General features: G+C 44.5%; 1 long non-coding RNA gene across 1 annotated transcript; it reads right to left on the bottom strand.

Annotated features, from left to right (window-relative positions):
- Positions 1–9,825: 9,825 nt before the first annotated feature.
- Positions 9,826–14,255, bottom strand: LOC132078401 (uncharacterized). The gene is made up of 2 exons (XR_009419266.1): positions 14,100–14,255; positions 9,826–10,074 (listed from the first exon to the last, which is right to left on the bottom strand). It is a non-coding gene; the product is annotated as an uncharacterized LOC132078401 (long non-coding RNA).
- Between the last annotated feature and the right edge of the window lie 1,034 nt (positions 14,256–15,289).

The following is a 15,289-nucleotide window of genomic DNA, read 5'->3' as shown; positions in this document are numbered from 1 at the left end:
CCTGTGTAGGCTCTGGGTCAGGAACTGTGCTGGTAAATAGAAACATTCACAATCTAGATAAGCTAGATCTGACCCACAAATCAAGGTTATGAATTTGGCATTCCGTGTCGTTTAAAATCTAATGTAAAATTGCATCTCTCTGCTAACAAAACAGATGGTATTAGGCCTTCTTTTTGGCATTGGGTTTTGGTACCTGTCCAAAAAATCTTCTTGACATCCTTTAAATGCAGCTATTTAACCACCTGTCACTATGCTTTAGATGCCCATTGAATTTCTGACAGGAAAAACATTATTTTGTCTACACGTTATTTCATGACACAAGAAACGTAGCACATGTACAGCAAAGTTTACACATTGTGTGAAAATCTCTTTGAAAAAAAAAAAGGAAGAGAGTTGTTACATGCTACTAAGGCAATTACTCCATAATTAATGTCATTGATAGGATAAAACATTCCAGAAACCCAAATACAACAAAACAAAACAAGCTCAAACATGACAGGGAAGTATTAAGGACACTCACAACATCAACTGACAATTTTCTTCTGCCTAAGGGAAAACATCTCACCTTTGGTCAAACACCAACATGGCTCTGCATATAAGCAAATAATTTCCTCCTCCAAAAACATCTTCATTAGCAGGAATATGCTAATGACACAAGGTCCCAATACTGTAAAATATATCAGCAAGTTCCTTCTTGTGTTCAAGAGGATGCAAGGGCTTGATGCATCAAACCTTGGGACCATTCTTCATAGAATCATGGAATGCTTTGGGTTGGAAAAAACCTTTAAAAGCATCTTATTTCACCCCCTGCCATGGGCAGGGACACATTCCACCATCTCAGGTTGCTCCAAGCCCCATCCAACCTGGCCTTGAACACTCCCAGGGATGGGGCAACCACAAAGTCCTTGGGCAACCTTCCTCCTGACCTTCAGGATCTTCTCAAAAGTCACATTATTCACTTCTGCTGCCCACAGTTTCAACACATGAGACAATGGAGACCTTGTCCTTAACCTCACCTCCTTAAACCCATACCCAGAGCCATTCCTGATTTTTCAAAGCCTTCCAGACGTGTTGAAAATGAATTTTCTTGCCAGCAGCAGCCTTGGGAGGCAGCTGCAGGTGGCTTCCCTGAAACCCTGACCTTGGGCTCTGTGATCACACGTGTCCTGAGTTTGCATTTGACTTTGGACATTATTTGCCTGGGATCCTCATGTCCCAGGGGAGTGTAACAGCTTCCCTCCTTCCTTGTTCTGCTCCATGGCAAGGAAAAACTCTGAATGGTTTGTGCTTGTTTAAACCAGACCTGGCCTGGGATGATCCTCCAAATTTGGGACAGCAAATTAAGGATGGCTGCAGAGGAGAGAGGAGTTTGCATTCTGGGGAGGAGGGAGGACCCTGGACTGTTTGGAGATGAAGGCTGGACCCATCTGGGGGTAATTTTGGGAGAGCATTGCCCCAGCTCTCACCTTGGCGCACTGAGCACTGGCACACCACGGTGCTGTTCAGAATTCCTCCAGGAAAACATAACTTTTCACAGAGAAAATGTAAGCCGAGAATGGGAATGTATGTCCAGGAGCAGAAATGCATCTCACACAGAGTTTGCAAGGTCTACCCCAAAGCCAAACAGAAGGATTGCAGGAATAGAGAGGTGAGTGAGCTCTGTCACCCTTGGGGAAGGTGCCATGGGACAACTCAGGAGTTTGGGGCAAGAGCAACAATCCAGCCTAAGACTGTCCCTTCCCCAAGGCACACATGCCCTCCTTGATCACCTGTTTCCCCGTGGAGCATTTTTACTTTGTGAGAAATCAGTAAATTCACAAATGGGCCTCCCATTTCCTGCCCTCGTGAAGGGGGTGGGATCTGCACTCCACCCCACATCCCATCCTCAGCCAGGCAAATTCAGAGCCACTCCATTTCCCAGGCGTGGGACACATAGTGAATAAGGTTTCTGTTAACTAAGTGCTACAAAAAACATCCAAAATAATTTGTCAGGGTCTTGTGCCACTTGCATAATAGAGGAAATTAATCCCAGGTGCCACCCCAGCCACTGGCAAGAGAATTACTCCAGAGACGAATTTGGCTTCGTATCTTTAATTTTACTGTGCAGTCGCTGAGAAGAAGTATTGCTTTTGATTTCAAGGATGTCACATACTGTGACCAAGTTTAACAGTTTCTTCAGTTTCTTCCTCCTGAAGTAAAGGAGTCATTTCTTATCACCACGCTCTGCGTGAGCATCTCGGGCTCGCGCTCGGAAAGTGAAGCAATTGAATCATCCTCTAGGTTCATTCTGGGGGTGAAGCCAAGCTCCCCTTCTCTACCCAGAGAATTAATCTGTCTCAGAGCAGCTCTCAATGCAGAAGAGAGTGGCTTTTGTTTTATAAATGATGTCCTGAGCTTGAAATAGTTGGGTTTTCTCTAAATGCACTCAATATTTTGACAGTGCAGCAGAGTTCCCATGCTCAGTCTCAGCCCAGGGAGAAGATTGGCAGCTGATCTTCAAAATTAATTATTTTATTTTTTTTAAGTTAGTTGCCCATGGCTCTGCCTTGCCAAGGTGACAAGAAAAAAAAATCTATTGTGAGATTTGCCAATTGATCTAGGATTAAATGTCAAAATGCATTTTAGCTCCGTTTCATCGCTGTGGTTTTTTCTTGTGTTTCCAAGTCTCTGCTTTTGCTTTCACCCAACAAATCATCACTGGGCATTTTGGGGCAGGGTGGGAATTTCCCAGGGTAACCTCTGAGCTGAAGTACAGCACGTGTAGTACACTTTAAAAATGGTTTTGCATGTATTCCCACACATAAAGACAGGCTGCACCCCTGCTCAACAGCCTCAAGAATCAAGGCTAAAATTACATCCCAGCTTCCACTTGCTCTATATATATCTATTATACATTCCTAGTGACAGAAAGTTACCTTTTTAAAAACAAAAATGTTAATGAACCTGGAGATTAACAGAGGTTTTTCTGTGCTTCAGCCTGACCTGGGATGACTCCTGCTTCCTCAGATGGTTTGTCATCATCCTTGCAGGGCTAATGGAGTGAGGGAGAGGAGAGGCTGGGCCCAGGTCTGACATTAGGCATTGGTAATGGCATTGCTAAAGCATTTCAGAGCTGAAGCTTTGAACATGAAAAGGAACTCCGACTCTCTGGGCTTTTGGCAGCCTTCCTCCAGGGTTTCTGCTGCCCATGGAAAAGCTGGTTGGTGTTATTAGCTGAGCTGCACAAATAATGGATTTTCATTTCAATGGCAGAACTAAAGACTCCAGCAATGCCAGGGAGGGTGTGGGGAATTATCACGGGTTAACCCCAAAATGTCCCTGTCTGACAGAGCACTTGCAGCTCAGTTTCAGGTTACTTCTGCCTCTCTGGCATGAAATAATTGCATTGCTGAGGAGACAGAGGCCTTCTTTCCAAGTGGAAACTGAAAATGGTTCATTTTTAAAATGTGAAATGAGATATTGTGAATATTCTCAATTTGTTTGCTGCACCTCTCTTTCTCTACAGAAAGAAGTTGCAAAATTAATACAAATTATAACTGGTTAACCTTGGTAAGTTCAGATTTCACTACAAAGGTGCCTCCTCCCATCAGTGGTGCAGGATGAGCTTTGTCTTGTTCAGGCCCAGCTGAGGAGACCTCAGTCCCCAGCTCTGGGCACCCTGGTGAAACACAACCCACACTCCTCCTCTCAGTTTCTGCTCCTGGTTTTCTTCCCCTACTCACTGCCCTTACTGCCCTCTTCTCCATCCTGCCTTTTACTCCTGCCTCCTCTCCTTGGTCTTCCAAGCTGCAGTTCCAGCTTCTCTATGTTTTTATACAAGATCTCCCCCCCAAACAGAAGCAGCATCACAACTCCTGACAAAGTTTCTTTCTGAGTTTCATAAATTCTGCATGTTTCTTAGGAAACTTGTACAACGCTGATGCTGTACAGCTTCCTCCAAGATGGATTTTTGCTTTGATTCTTAATGAACTTCATCCCAGATTGTGCCTTTTTATCACTATTTTCCTCCACAGGTTAAAAAGGCAAGAAACCCATCCCTGAGCAAGGCAAAGAGATTCCAATCAGCTGGGCTGTGCAGGCTGAGCCCCTCAGGGTCTCCTTTGGATCAAAGAAAAATAGAACTTTCAGAAAGCCAAACCCCACCACTCAGCAGCTCTTCTTCTGGCAACTTCACCTTCCAGAAGAGTTTGCTCTGACAGAATGGGCTGTGATTCTGGGAGAAGTTAGGGTGTGGGTGATGAAAATCAGAATTTTAGAGGGAAATTTATTTAAATGCAAATGAGCAATGGAGCTGGGGGTGTTCACCTGGGTAAGAGAGGGATCCACTGAGACCTCAGAGCCCTTCAGTGCCTAAAGGGACTCCAGGAGAGCTGGGAGGGACTTTGGCCAGGACCTGGAGGGACAGGACACAGGGAATGGCTTCCCACTGACAGAGTTTAGGGTTGGATGGGATTTTGGGAAGAAATTCTTCCCTGTGAGGGTGGGCAGGCCCTGGCACAGGGTGCCCAGAGCAGCTGGGGCTGTTCAATCCCTGGCAGTGCCCAAGACCAGGCTGGACAGGGCTGGGAGCAACCTGGGATGGTGGAAGATGTCCCTGCCATGGCAGAGGACTGAAACTGAATAATCTTTAGTGTGTCTTTCAACCCAAACCACTCTCTGATTCCCATCCTGATATTCCTGGGGGAATTTCAGGGGTTCCCACATTACAGTGACACAACTGCCACTCACCATCTCACCAGGCATGGCCCCAGGGGGGACGTGTTTCTGGCTCTCTGCCTCCAAAATTTTGGAGAAAGCAAGATTTTTAGCCCATGGGATCACCTTAACAAAATGAAACAAAACACTGGCCATGCGCTGGGGAGAGGGATCCTCTACAAAATAAATTTTATTCACTACTTTTTTTTTTTTTCTTTTTAAGCAGATTAGATCAAGCTAAATACAAAGAAAAAGAAGTAGAAATCTTTTTCCTGTGGCTGCATTTTCAGGGCTGAGGGCTGGCTGAGCCCCCTGTGTGCCTGGGCTGTGTCCTGGGCCAGGGCAGCCCCAGGCTGTGATGCAGAGCAGAGCCCACATCTCCGGAAATTCACGTTTTCCCCTGAAAGGGGAGAGCCTCGAGATTTCAAACAACCCTCTGCCAGCTGACTGTGCAACTAAAGAAAACACTGATGTAATTCAATGAACAATGAGGAACCCAAACTTAGCACAATGACCGTTCTGGCTTTGTTTTCAGTTTTAGCAGCTCTGCACAACGTTGATTACATTCACAGGGGCCACGTTTGCAGAAAGCAAGGTCTGCAAGGCAGAGCATTCTTCACGTGTGGGAAGAACACTCCCCTGCTCCACGTGAATGCAGGCATGAGGAGGCTTTAGCAAGGTGAATCCCACCTGCATGGATTAAATCAGTGTGAGCTCTGCTTTTGCCCCCTGCCCTTCCATCCTTGCTCTGAGCAAACCGGTTGAGTGGAAGGTGCTCCTGCCCATGGCAGAGGGCTGGATGAGATGGGCTTTAATGGCCCTTCCAACCCAAACCATTCTGGGGTGTCATGATTCTTCACAAATGCAGCCCCAAATGATGCCCAAAGGTGTTCCCTCAGCACACAGGCTCTCACATTCCCCAGGGCAGAGAGCCCTGGGCAGGAGAAAATGCATCACTGGGGCGTTTCCAGGAATAAACCACTCTGTTTCAGCCCACTGACCGTGGCTGCAGACCCCAGCCACTAAATCCAGGCTAAACAAGAATAAATGAAGAAACTCAGTCTGAATTCAGGATAACACATGTTTAGGGTTTTTTCTTTGCAAAGAAATATTTTTCTCTCTCGGCTTTTAAATAGGAGCTAAAACTGATAATGTATCTTTAAATAACAATGGAGTTCCTGCAGGAGTTTCTTTTCCCTGCCTGCTAAAACTGCTCCCAGTCTGGCCAGTCATGAATTGTGCTATTTCAGGTGCTTGTAGCAGTATTGAAGACATGGCATAAGAGGATGTGAGAATGATGGGGGAAAAAAAAAATTAAAAAAATATTCAAGTCCAGACATTTTCCTCCCCTGCTAATCTTTCCCTGTCTTTCTGCTGAATGCAAGTTTGAGATCATTGGGAGAGGAAAACACAGTCCCACTGTGGGCTCTGAGCCAGTGTCATGAACTAGGAGCAGGTTGCCTTGTGGAGATAAATAATGTGTTTAGAGATGGGAAACAAAGACAGAAAAAAGGGGATGGTCTCACCTGAGCAAGAGGTGGAACCCCACAGGGCTGGGGTCTGTGTGGTTTGAAAAGAAGATCAATTACACACAACAAAGATGTTTGCACACAAGTCAAAGTATCCAGGTATTTCCCTAGAGCAGCTTTGCTGCTGGAGGGGATGTTGTGGGACAGACAGACACCCGAATGACCAAGCCAGATGCAGCAGCAGAGGGAATTCAGAGGCAAGAAATTCCATGTACTGCAAATGAGAGCACAGCAACCCAGCCCTGAGACAGGCTGGGGCTGTTTGTGTCACCAAGACCTCAGTTCTCCAAAACCCTCATCAGCTCAGCAATCAGGGATGGTCAGAAATGTAACACAAATGCCAGAGTTTGTGGGGTGAGACACTGAACAGAAAAAGTCATTTTGCCAGTGCATAAATTCCTGCTGCACTATCTTCGTAAATATTGCAGGCAGCCCTAATGTTCCCTTTCAGAAAGGATGTTAGAGAACTGGAAAATTTATAGAGACAGGTTTAAAGCATCAGAGTTGTAAGCAGCTTCCATAGGAGCAGCTCCTAATAGGGTAGGGAGATACATAAGAATATTTGCTTGGGGATGAGACTGTGCAGGGAGTTCTGACACAAGCTCCTAAAATCATGAGCAGCATGGAGAAGGATGCTCAGTAACAACTATTTTATTAACTCTTGTAGTGGATAAAACAGTAGGCATCAAGAGCATTAAATTTACTAAAGTTAAGTAGTTGTCCACCCCATAGAAAATTAAATTTTGACACCCATTGCCATGCTGGGGGAGCAAATATGCAGCTGGGTTTGAAAGGGACAAGCTCTTGAAAGCAATTAATTAAACCTGAATACATGACATCAGGAAGTCTCTATATCCAGATTTTCCTAAACCCTTGTGAAATGTCATTCATTACAAGCTCTGTCTCCTTTCCAGTTTCCTGAAGCAGTCATTGTTGGAGATGGGATATTAGGCTATATGGATAGCTAGAAAACATTTATGGCTTTAAAATAATCAAACCAATAGGAATAACTTTGCTGATATGGGCCCTGACCTCAGAAATCGAACACAAGGTGATCAACTTCAGCAAGTTCTGGCTCCAATATGACAAGAAAACAGGTGCTGAGCGAGGAATGGGCTAAAGTGCTATAAAAACTACAAATTTCATTGTTATCAGTGAGTGCCGTGGTTGTTCATTAATAACTGAGAAATGTTTGCACCAGAGCTCATTCAAAACCATATAAAGGTATTTATGCTGTGGTTGGTTCACTAAGAAAGATCACAGAGCAGCGTTGCAGGCACATGGATGAGGCCAAGCCCCCAGAACAGGGCTGTCCCTCCACAAATCTCTCCTGCAAGCCCTGGCCCAAAGGTCTCTCCTGGGCAGGGCTGGGACACCCTGGGCTGGCTGGGAGCAGGGTTTGTGTGGCTCTGCAGAGCCCTGCCTTCACACCCCTCCTGCTGATGTGTGGATCAGAGCCTTGGCTGGGGACAGAGATGTCACCAAGGGTCAGGTTCTGTCCCAAACTGAGCCTGTCCCCTCTACATCAGCACATTTCACAGAGCCACAGAATGGTCTGGTTTGGAAGAGATCTCAAAGCTTATCTCATTCCAGCCCCCTGCCACAGACACCTTCCACTAGACCAGGGTGCTCAAAGCCTCATCACATGGCCCTGAGTTGGTACTTCTGTTTTACTCTATCAATTAAAACACTCTATCTTAATTAAAAACCCACAGACAAGGTCATTGCCCTTATTTATTGAGTGACAAGTGACAGGTTTTTGTTGGAGCACTGAAGCAGGCACTGCTCAGGGTGTAAGTTCTTTGTTCAGGGTGGCTCAGCCCTGCTCTGTGCTAATCCCAAGTGATCTGCCTTAGGAGGAAAGGGAAAGCTCAGGCAAGGCAACTCAGAAAGTTAAACCATTCATGAGCCTACAGGTAATTTCCTGACTGTGAGCGTTCACTATGAGGAAAAAAAAAAATTAAAAAATAATGACATCTAAATTACAGCTCTGCTATTAAGAGCAGTTTGGTGTTGCTCCCAGTCTTTGAGGCACAGAACAAGCAGGGAGAGAAGCAGAAGCTGCGTGAACCTGTCTGGTTTTACATTTGCAGAGCTGTGGATCTGAGGCGAGACTTAAGCTGGGCATGTGGAGAGATGCAGAAATCTTTAGATTTGCATATACAATATTGAGATCATGAGAATGTCACATTTAAATGCAAAACTCACGTGTCTCATGAATAAATCATGAATGGTGGCAAGACTGATTTCTTCTTTTTTTTTTCCTCCCTCCAATTGTCATCCCCCCCTCCCACTGATCTGCAAAACAGACAATTCCTCCTTCCCTTCCCAAGGAAACACAGAGATGAGGCTGGATAAGAAGGTGAAAGCCCTTTCAAAACAAAAACATGTGCGTGTGTTTCTTGTTTATACTTGGCTAGGAAGTAAAGAAGCATCATTTCCTCTCTCTCTCTTTTTTCCCCCCTTCCTCTTTCTCAAGAGATACCTCAATGCCATGGCAACAGCCTTCAACCCTTCTCTTGTATGACACAAGCAGATTTGGAAAAGGTTAGCTGTGTGTTGTAATCAAACCCAGGCAGGTCAATCATGTAAAGAGATGACTTCCCATGCACCGTGGAATAATGAATGAATAGATCACACAGGTCTTCCTTTCTTCCCCTCCTTCTCTCCCTCACCATGTGAAGTGCCAGCAGATTAGCATTTTTGTCTCTGCTGAATAAAATTGAAGTGAACAATTTCCAAAGGTTACTAGAAAACATGGAGCGTGGCGGGAACTGATGGTTACAAACCCTAAACCCAAAAGTCACCCAAGAGGACAAACCCCTCCTGGTGTCATTAAAGGGTAAAGAGGTTTTATGTACAAAACACAGCAAATAAGACCCCTCAATGCTGTGAAACATAACCCCCCTCTCAAACTAAACAGGGTTGATGCCTGTGTATCATTTTCAGTCTGGAGATATCAGCACCAATTTCACGCCTTGAAAGCAACAATTCAGGTCTCATTAACATCAGGCTGGGCCTGGGTCTGGGGTTCTGGATGGCACTTCTTAAAAATCAAACATTTAGGATTCATCTAAATGCTAGGAATGTATTGATTCTGGCAAAAATTTGCTTGGGAAAAGGTTTATCTGATCAGCAGTGAAAATTTGGATCAAAGACAGGAACACACAGCATGAATGATGTTGGGTGACGACAGACACTGGAATATGGGACAAGGGGGCTCTTCATGTTCCACCCCTATCTCTTGTACAAGCACCCCCACTTAATAAATAAGCCCTTCAATGTCTCTGTGTCTTAACATTTTATTTTCCACACCAGCTGCTGAAAGTCCTGACATTCCACCAGGATTTACCTCTGCTGAAAATAAAGTTCCATAGGAAAAGCTGCACCCAGCAACGCCACAGTCCTTCATGCATCTGCTCTGTCCATCACATGGGTCCAAGTTCCTGGTCAGGCACCTGAATATAGGATTTTTCTGGGGTCTGAGGGTTAGTCTTTGCCTACCTCAGCATTGCTAAACCTGAAAATGCCGGTAAAGATGTTTGTGCTGCTTTGAAAATAAACTGGGGGGGAGAAATGTACCCACACAAACACCTTGAGAGAGATTTCAGGTCAGAGTTACAATTTAATAGAAAGATTACAATAAATACAGCGATACAAGAAACTGGCTTGAGCTCACAAATTCAGAGTACAGCCCTGTTGGTTAGGGGCTGGTCACAGCCCTATCAAGTGGTGATTGCAGTCCTGTTGAAAGGAGTGATCCTGTGAAAGTTCTGCTCCTCCTCTGGATCCATCCATGGTGGTGGTGGTGTCTCCAGATTACAAGGTGATCAACTTCAGCAAGCTCTGGCTTCAATATGACAAGAAAACAGGTGCTGAGTGAGGAATGGGGGAAAGTGCTATAAAAACTACAAATTTCATAGTTATCAGTGAGTGCTGTGGTTGTTCATTAATAACTGAGAAATGTTTGCACCAGAGCTCATCCAAAACCATATAAAGATACTTATGCTGTGGTCGGTTCACTAAGTAAGATCATGGAGCAGCATTGCAGGCACATGGGTCAGGCCAAGCCCCCAGAACAGGGTTGTCCTACACAAATCACTCCTGCAAGCCCTGGCCCAAAGGTGTCTTCAGAGGAAGAGACTGCACCTTTCTCCAGGATCCCTGCTGCAGCAGAACCAGCCCTGACACTGCAGGAGGGCTGAGCCACAATTCCAATGGGACTGCTGCCAACACCCTGACCCAGAGGGTGTCAGGTTGGGTTCTGTCACAGTCAGTGTTGGTTTAGTTTACTGCATTGTTTATTTTATCCTTTTATTTTCTTCCCTAATAAAGAACTGTTATTTCCCGATCCCATATTTTTTGTTGCCTGAGAGCCCCTTAATTTAAAATTTATAGCAATTCGGAGGGGTGGGGAGGGTTTACATTCTCCATTTCAGGGAGGCTCCTGCCTTCCTTAGCAGACGCCTGGCTTTCCAAACCAAGACACACTCCCAGCTCAGGATGTCCCATGGCTCTAGGTGGGCAGGATGCCATGGCAGTGACTGTGGGGCTGTTCATGGCAGTCTATGGTTTGGCATGGCCCTGCTGCCATCCAAACAGGGCCACGAGAACTTCAGGGAAACCTCTGCTGAGGTTTTTTGCCTGTTGAACAAGGTACCAGCAGCCCAGAGGCAGTGGGTTTGTCTCTGGCTCTTTGCAGGCTCTAATTCCATCTTAGTGTCCATTAGGGAATGGAGAGATAGTGTGGAGATGTCAGGACAAGGGAAGAGATGAGAATCTGACTCCATGTTTCAGAAGGCTGATTTATTATTTTATGATATATATTATATTAAAAGAAAATGATATATTAATCTATATTAAAGAAAAGAAGAAAGGATTTCATCAGAAGGCTAGCAAAAGAAAGGAATGAAATGATAAAATCTTGTGACTGACCAGAGTCCCAACACAGCTGGACTGTGATTGGTCATCAAGTAGAAACAATCCACATGAGACCAATCACAGATGCACCTGTTGCATTCCACAGCAGCAGATAATCATTGTTTACATTTCATTTCTGAGGCCTCTCAGCTTCTCAGGAGAAAAATCCTAGCAAAAGGATTTTTCAGAAAACATGTCTGTGATAGGTGAGGGAAAGTGGAACCCCAAGAACTACCTTTGCCTCCTTGGGTTAACACTTCCCTGATGTTATTAATGATGCAGAAAACTTAGTATTTTATATTAATCCATGTATGCTACCCTGTAGGCCAGCTCATGGCTGGTGTGTGTACGCCAGAGCAGACCTTCCCACCCTCTGGTTCTATCAGAACATGCATATTTAACTAAATCTGTGTTATAACCCATATTTTCATATGATTTTTGCTTCAGCACTCCCAGCTGGTGATGCTATTGACTCTTGTGAAAATATTCCATGTCATACCCATAAAAAACCCCAAAAAAACTACACTGGGCCAGTTCACTCCAATATACACAAGACAATTTCTTTTGAACTCTTGGGCAGAGCTTTTTGGAGGTTACCTGGAAGCACTCCCAGCCTTTACTCCAATACAAACTATACTGAAAGACAGTGAAATTTGCAAAGAAAAGTGCTCAAGGCCACTTGTGCATCCTTTTTAAATCTCTTTTTGTCAGTGTGTCTGACAAAATCTAAGTGCCAGTTTTTAAGACAAGGAGGCTTTAAGTACCTTAAAAATAGTCTTAGAACAAACCCAGCTACCAATTAAACCTAAGTTCACCTAAAGCTTTCTCACCCACTGGAAGCTTCCCAGTTTCCCTACTTTTGATTGAATTTATAATTATTAAGCTGAGTTTGATGTCTAGATGTTCATTACTATAGAAAGACAATGCTTAGAAGTGGAAACTTAGAATGAAAAAGGAGGGTTAGAAAAGTATGAGCTCTTATTTCAGGAGAAGGCCTTTTAGCTAATATGCTTTGTTTAATCTGCAGTAGGAAAGGATCTATAAAAATGGCAATATTAACCAATGCTTGAAATCCATGATTTTATTTTGAAACAGCTTATCTCTCAGCACTGGATCCGAGTTCCGTGTCAGAAAAATTTTTATCATTTCCCTTCAGCAAAGGATAAGAATGGAGAGAGTAAGAGGGATTAGGATGAAACCATTGCAGGCTTGATAATGGCAGAGAGGTTTTTAAAGATTGACTTTGAAGTGAAAAATTAAGCAGACCTTTAGAAAAATATTTCTCCTTAATCAGAAACAGTGTATTTATGAGAGGCATCAAATGTAAACAACAGAAATAGCTGAATGCCAGAGTGAATGAATGACATCCATCCCCAGGAACCTGAAAGCTGCCTTCAGTTTTGTTCATTTGCATCCCAAAGCTAATGGAGACAAAGTGGGGTTGATTCCTGAGCAAAGCTGGGCACCAAATTGTCTCCTGTCCTAGCCCATTCCTGTTCATCTCCAACAGCCACTGGCATCTCCTCCTGAGCATCTTTTTCAAATAGATTATTATGGGAAAACTCAATTTTAGCCCAACTGCCACAGCACGCCCCAAGTACCAACCCAAGTCAGGCCACAGGAGGAATTTTCTACCACTGAGCAAAGCTTCAAACCTTCCTAGCATCAGGTGGGCCCTGATCTGAGGACACTTGTGTGACCCTGGTTTGGTCAGAGGCCATTTGGACATGAACCAAACAGGAGGGCTTGGCTGAACACACCCAAACGCACTAATACAGCCTCAGCTGGGGTCAGGCTGCAGGCTGGGGATGGTGTGGCTGGACAGTGCCCTGGCACAAAGGGACCTGAGGCTACTGATGGACAGACAGCTGGACATGAGCCAGCAGAGTGCTCTGGGGACCAAGAAGGCCAAGGGCTCCTGGCCTGGATCAGGAGTGGTGTGGCCAGAGGAGCAGGGAGCTCATTCTGCCCCTGTGCTCAGCACTGGTGAGGGCACACCTGAGTGCTGTGTCCAGCTCTGGCCCCTCAGTTTGGGAAGGACCTTGAGGGGCTGGAGCACACCCAGAGGAGAAAATGAGGCTGGAGAGGGGCTGGGAACACAAACCCTGTGAGGAAGCCCTGAGGGAGCTGGGGGTGCTCAGCCTGGAGAAAAGGAGACTCAGGGCTGCCCCCATCACTCTCACAGCTCCTGAAAGGTGCCTGTGCTCAGCTGGGGCTGGGCTCTGTCTGCAGCAGCACTGACACAGCCAGAGCACACAGCCTCAGGCTGCACCAAGGGAAACACAGGCTGGAGATTGGGAAAAAGCTTTTACAGAAAGGGTGATAAAGTTCTGGAATGGCTGCCCAGGGAGGTGGTGGAGTCCCCATCCCTGGGTGTGTTTAACAAAGCCTGGATGGGGCACTGGGGGCCAGGGTTTGGGTGAGGGGCTGGGGCTGGGTTGGACTCGATGATCTTGGAGGTCTCTTCCAACCTGGTCATTGTGGGAATTTCTCTGACTGTTTTCAAGAGCTTTATGACTGGCCACCTCAACCACATGGAATTCGTTTTGTTCCTCTAAATAGATGCCCCAAGTTCCTCAATTAGGAGAACTTTTTCTACTCTTGAATTACCTGCAAACAATACAAATTATTCAGTAGCAGCCTGATGTGTGGCTGACAGTGACAGCAGAGAGAGCTTTCCATGCTTGCTGCAGGAATTCTTCCAACCCAGACACTTCAGGGAATAAACATTCCTGATATTCTTCAGGGCCCTCTTTCCTTCCATGGCCATTTTACTGGACAAGTTATCCCCTCAGCTCTCTGCTCTCAAACTTAATGCTCCATCTCCCAAATTTTTTCTTTTTTAATGACACATGGCAGCCTGATTTTCCCTTCTCTGGACCATGTATTACCACCTCAAACCCAGAATATGTAAAATAGTCCCAAAACCACAGACAATCAGTAGCTTACACCTACCTGGTATCCAAGAGAGGGAATCACACACACCTGACAAAGCTGGAGACCTAACCCCTTTAATACTTTATATATTTTTCCTTTATATTTTAGAATATGGAGCCTTTTTAAAACACTGACCAATAAAACACCTAATCCCCCACCACATGGACACTGCTAAAATCCTTGTTTTCAGACCCTGCCTGGGGCTGTACCCACCCAGTATTCCCCAGCAGCAGCTGAGTCAGAGCTCACAGGTGAAAAAAGTTTTGAGTAATCCACTCATAAAAGCCCCTAAATTTCCTTTTTGCTGTTTGCTTCCTATTCTTTTCTGTGCTTCATCATCCATCACCTCTTTACCTCAGTTTGGGGCTTTTAGGAACAGCTTTATTAGATGAATAGTTTAGTCCCTTGTAGATAATTAAAAATATTTTTGTCATTTAAGCTGTGTTGCTTTCTCATTTTTAGCCCCACTTAGCACCAAGAGCTGCTCCCTGTGGCACAGGAAAACACTTCAATATTCTTAATTTTAAGGTTGTGATTAAATCGTGGTGATTTCAGAAAACTATCATGAAAATCAAGTTTTGTATAGGATTGTTATCTGAATAAGAGATGTAACAGGTATGACACAGGAGAAGATTTTGTTTCTAGCAATGTTATAAATAAATGTAAATAGATATTTTTATATCTGAACATATGAATAAAATACAAATAAATATATGAAATAAATTAAATTAACAGATGTAAAGAAATAAATAGAATCCTTTTTTTCTAGCAATATTGCCTCCTATGATTAAATAATAAACTTGATCAGCCATACTCTTAGGCACAGTATAGGAGTCCTCTTTCTTTAGTCCTTTCCCATAGCTGAAGCTAGATTTTATTTATTTTCCCAAGTTTTAACATTCCAAATTGCTGTTCAGCTTCAGAAGAAATTATTATATGGAAGAAGAAATAATTATATGGAAGCATAAGGTATTTTGAGACCTCCTAACAGATGCTCTGCTGTTCTTTCACATCCACCTACAGCCCTGAAGCCTCTTAGGCATTAATGAGTAGTGTCTCCAAAGGGGAATTATCAGCAGCCATGTGGGAAGGAAGCAATTTCCTAGGCTTGATCCCTCAATAAATGCAAAACTCATCCTGGGGATTTGCTCCTCCCTTTGGGTTGGCTTCATTCCCCTCTCATTTCCAAAGGATCACTACATTAGACA

This window comes from Ammospiza nelsoni, chromosome 12, assembly GCF_027579445.1.
Source record: "Ammospiza nelsoni isolate bAmmNel1 chromosome 12, bAmmNel1.pri, whole genome shotgun sequence".
NCBI classification, from domain to species: Eukaryota; Metazoa; Chordata; class Aves; order Passeriformes; family Passerellidae; genus Ammospiza; species Ammospiza nelsoni.
The sequence above is the reverse complement of the archived record's forward strand: the minus strand, read 5'-3'. Positions and strand labels throughout refer to the sequence as shown.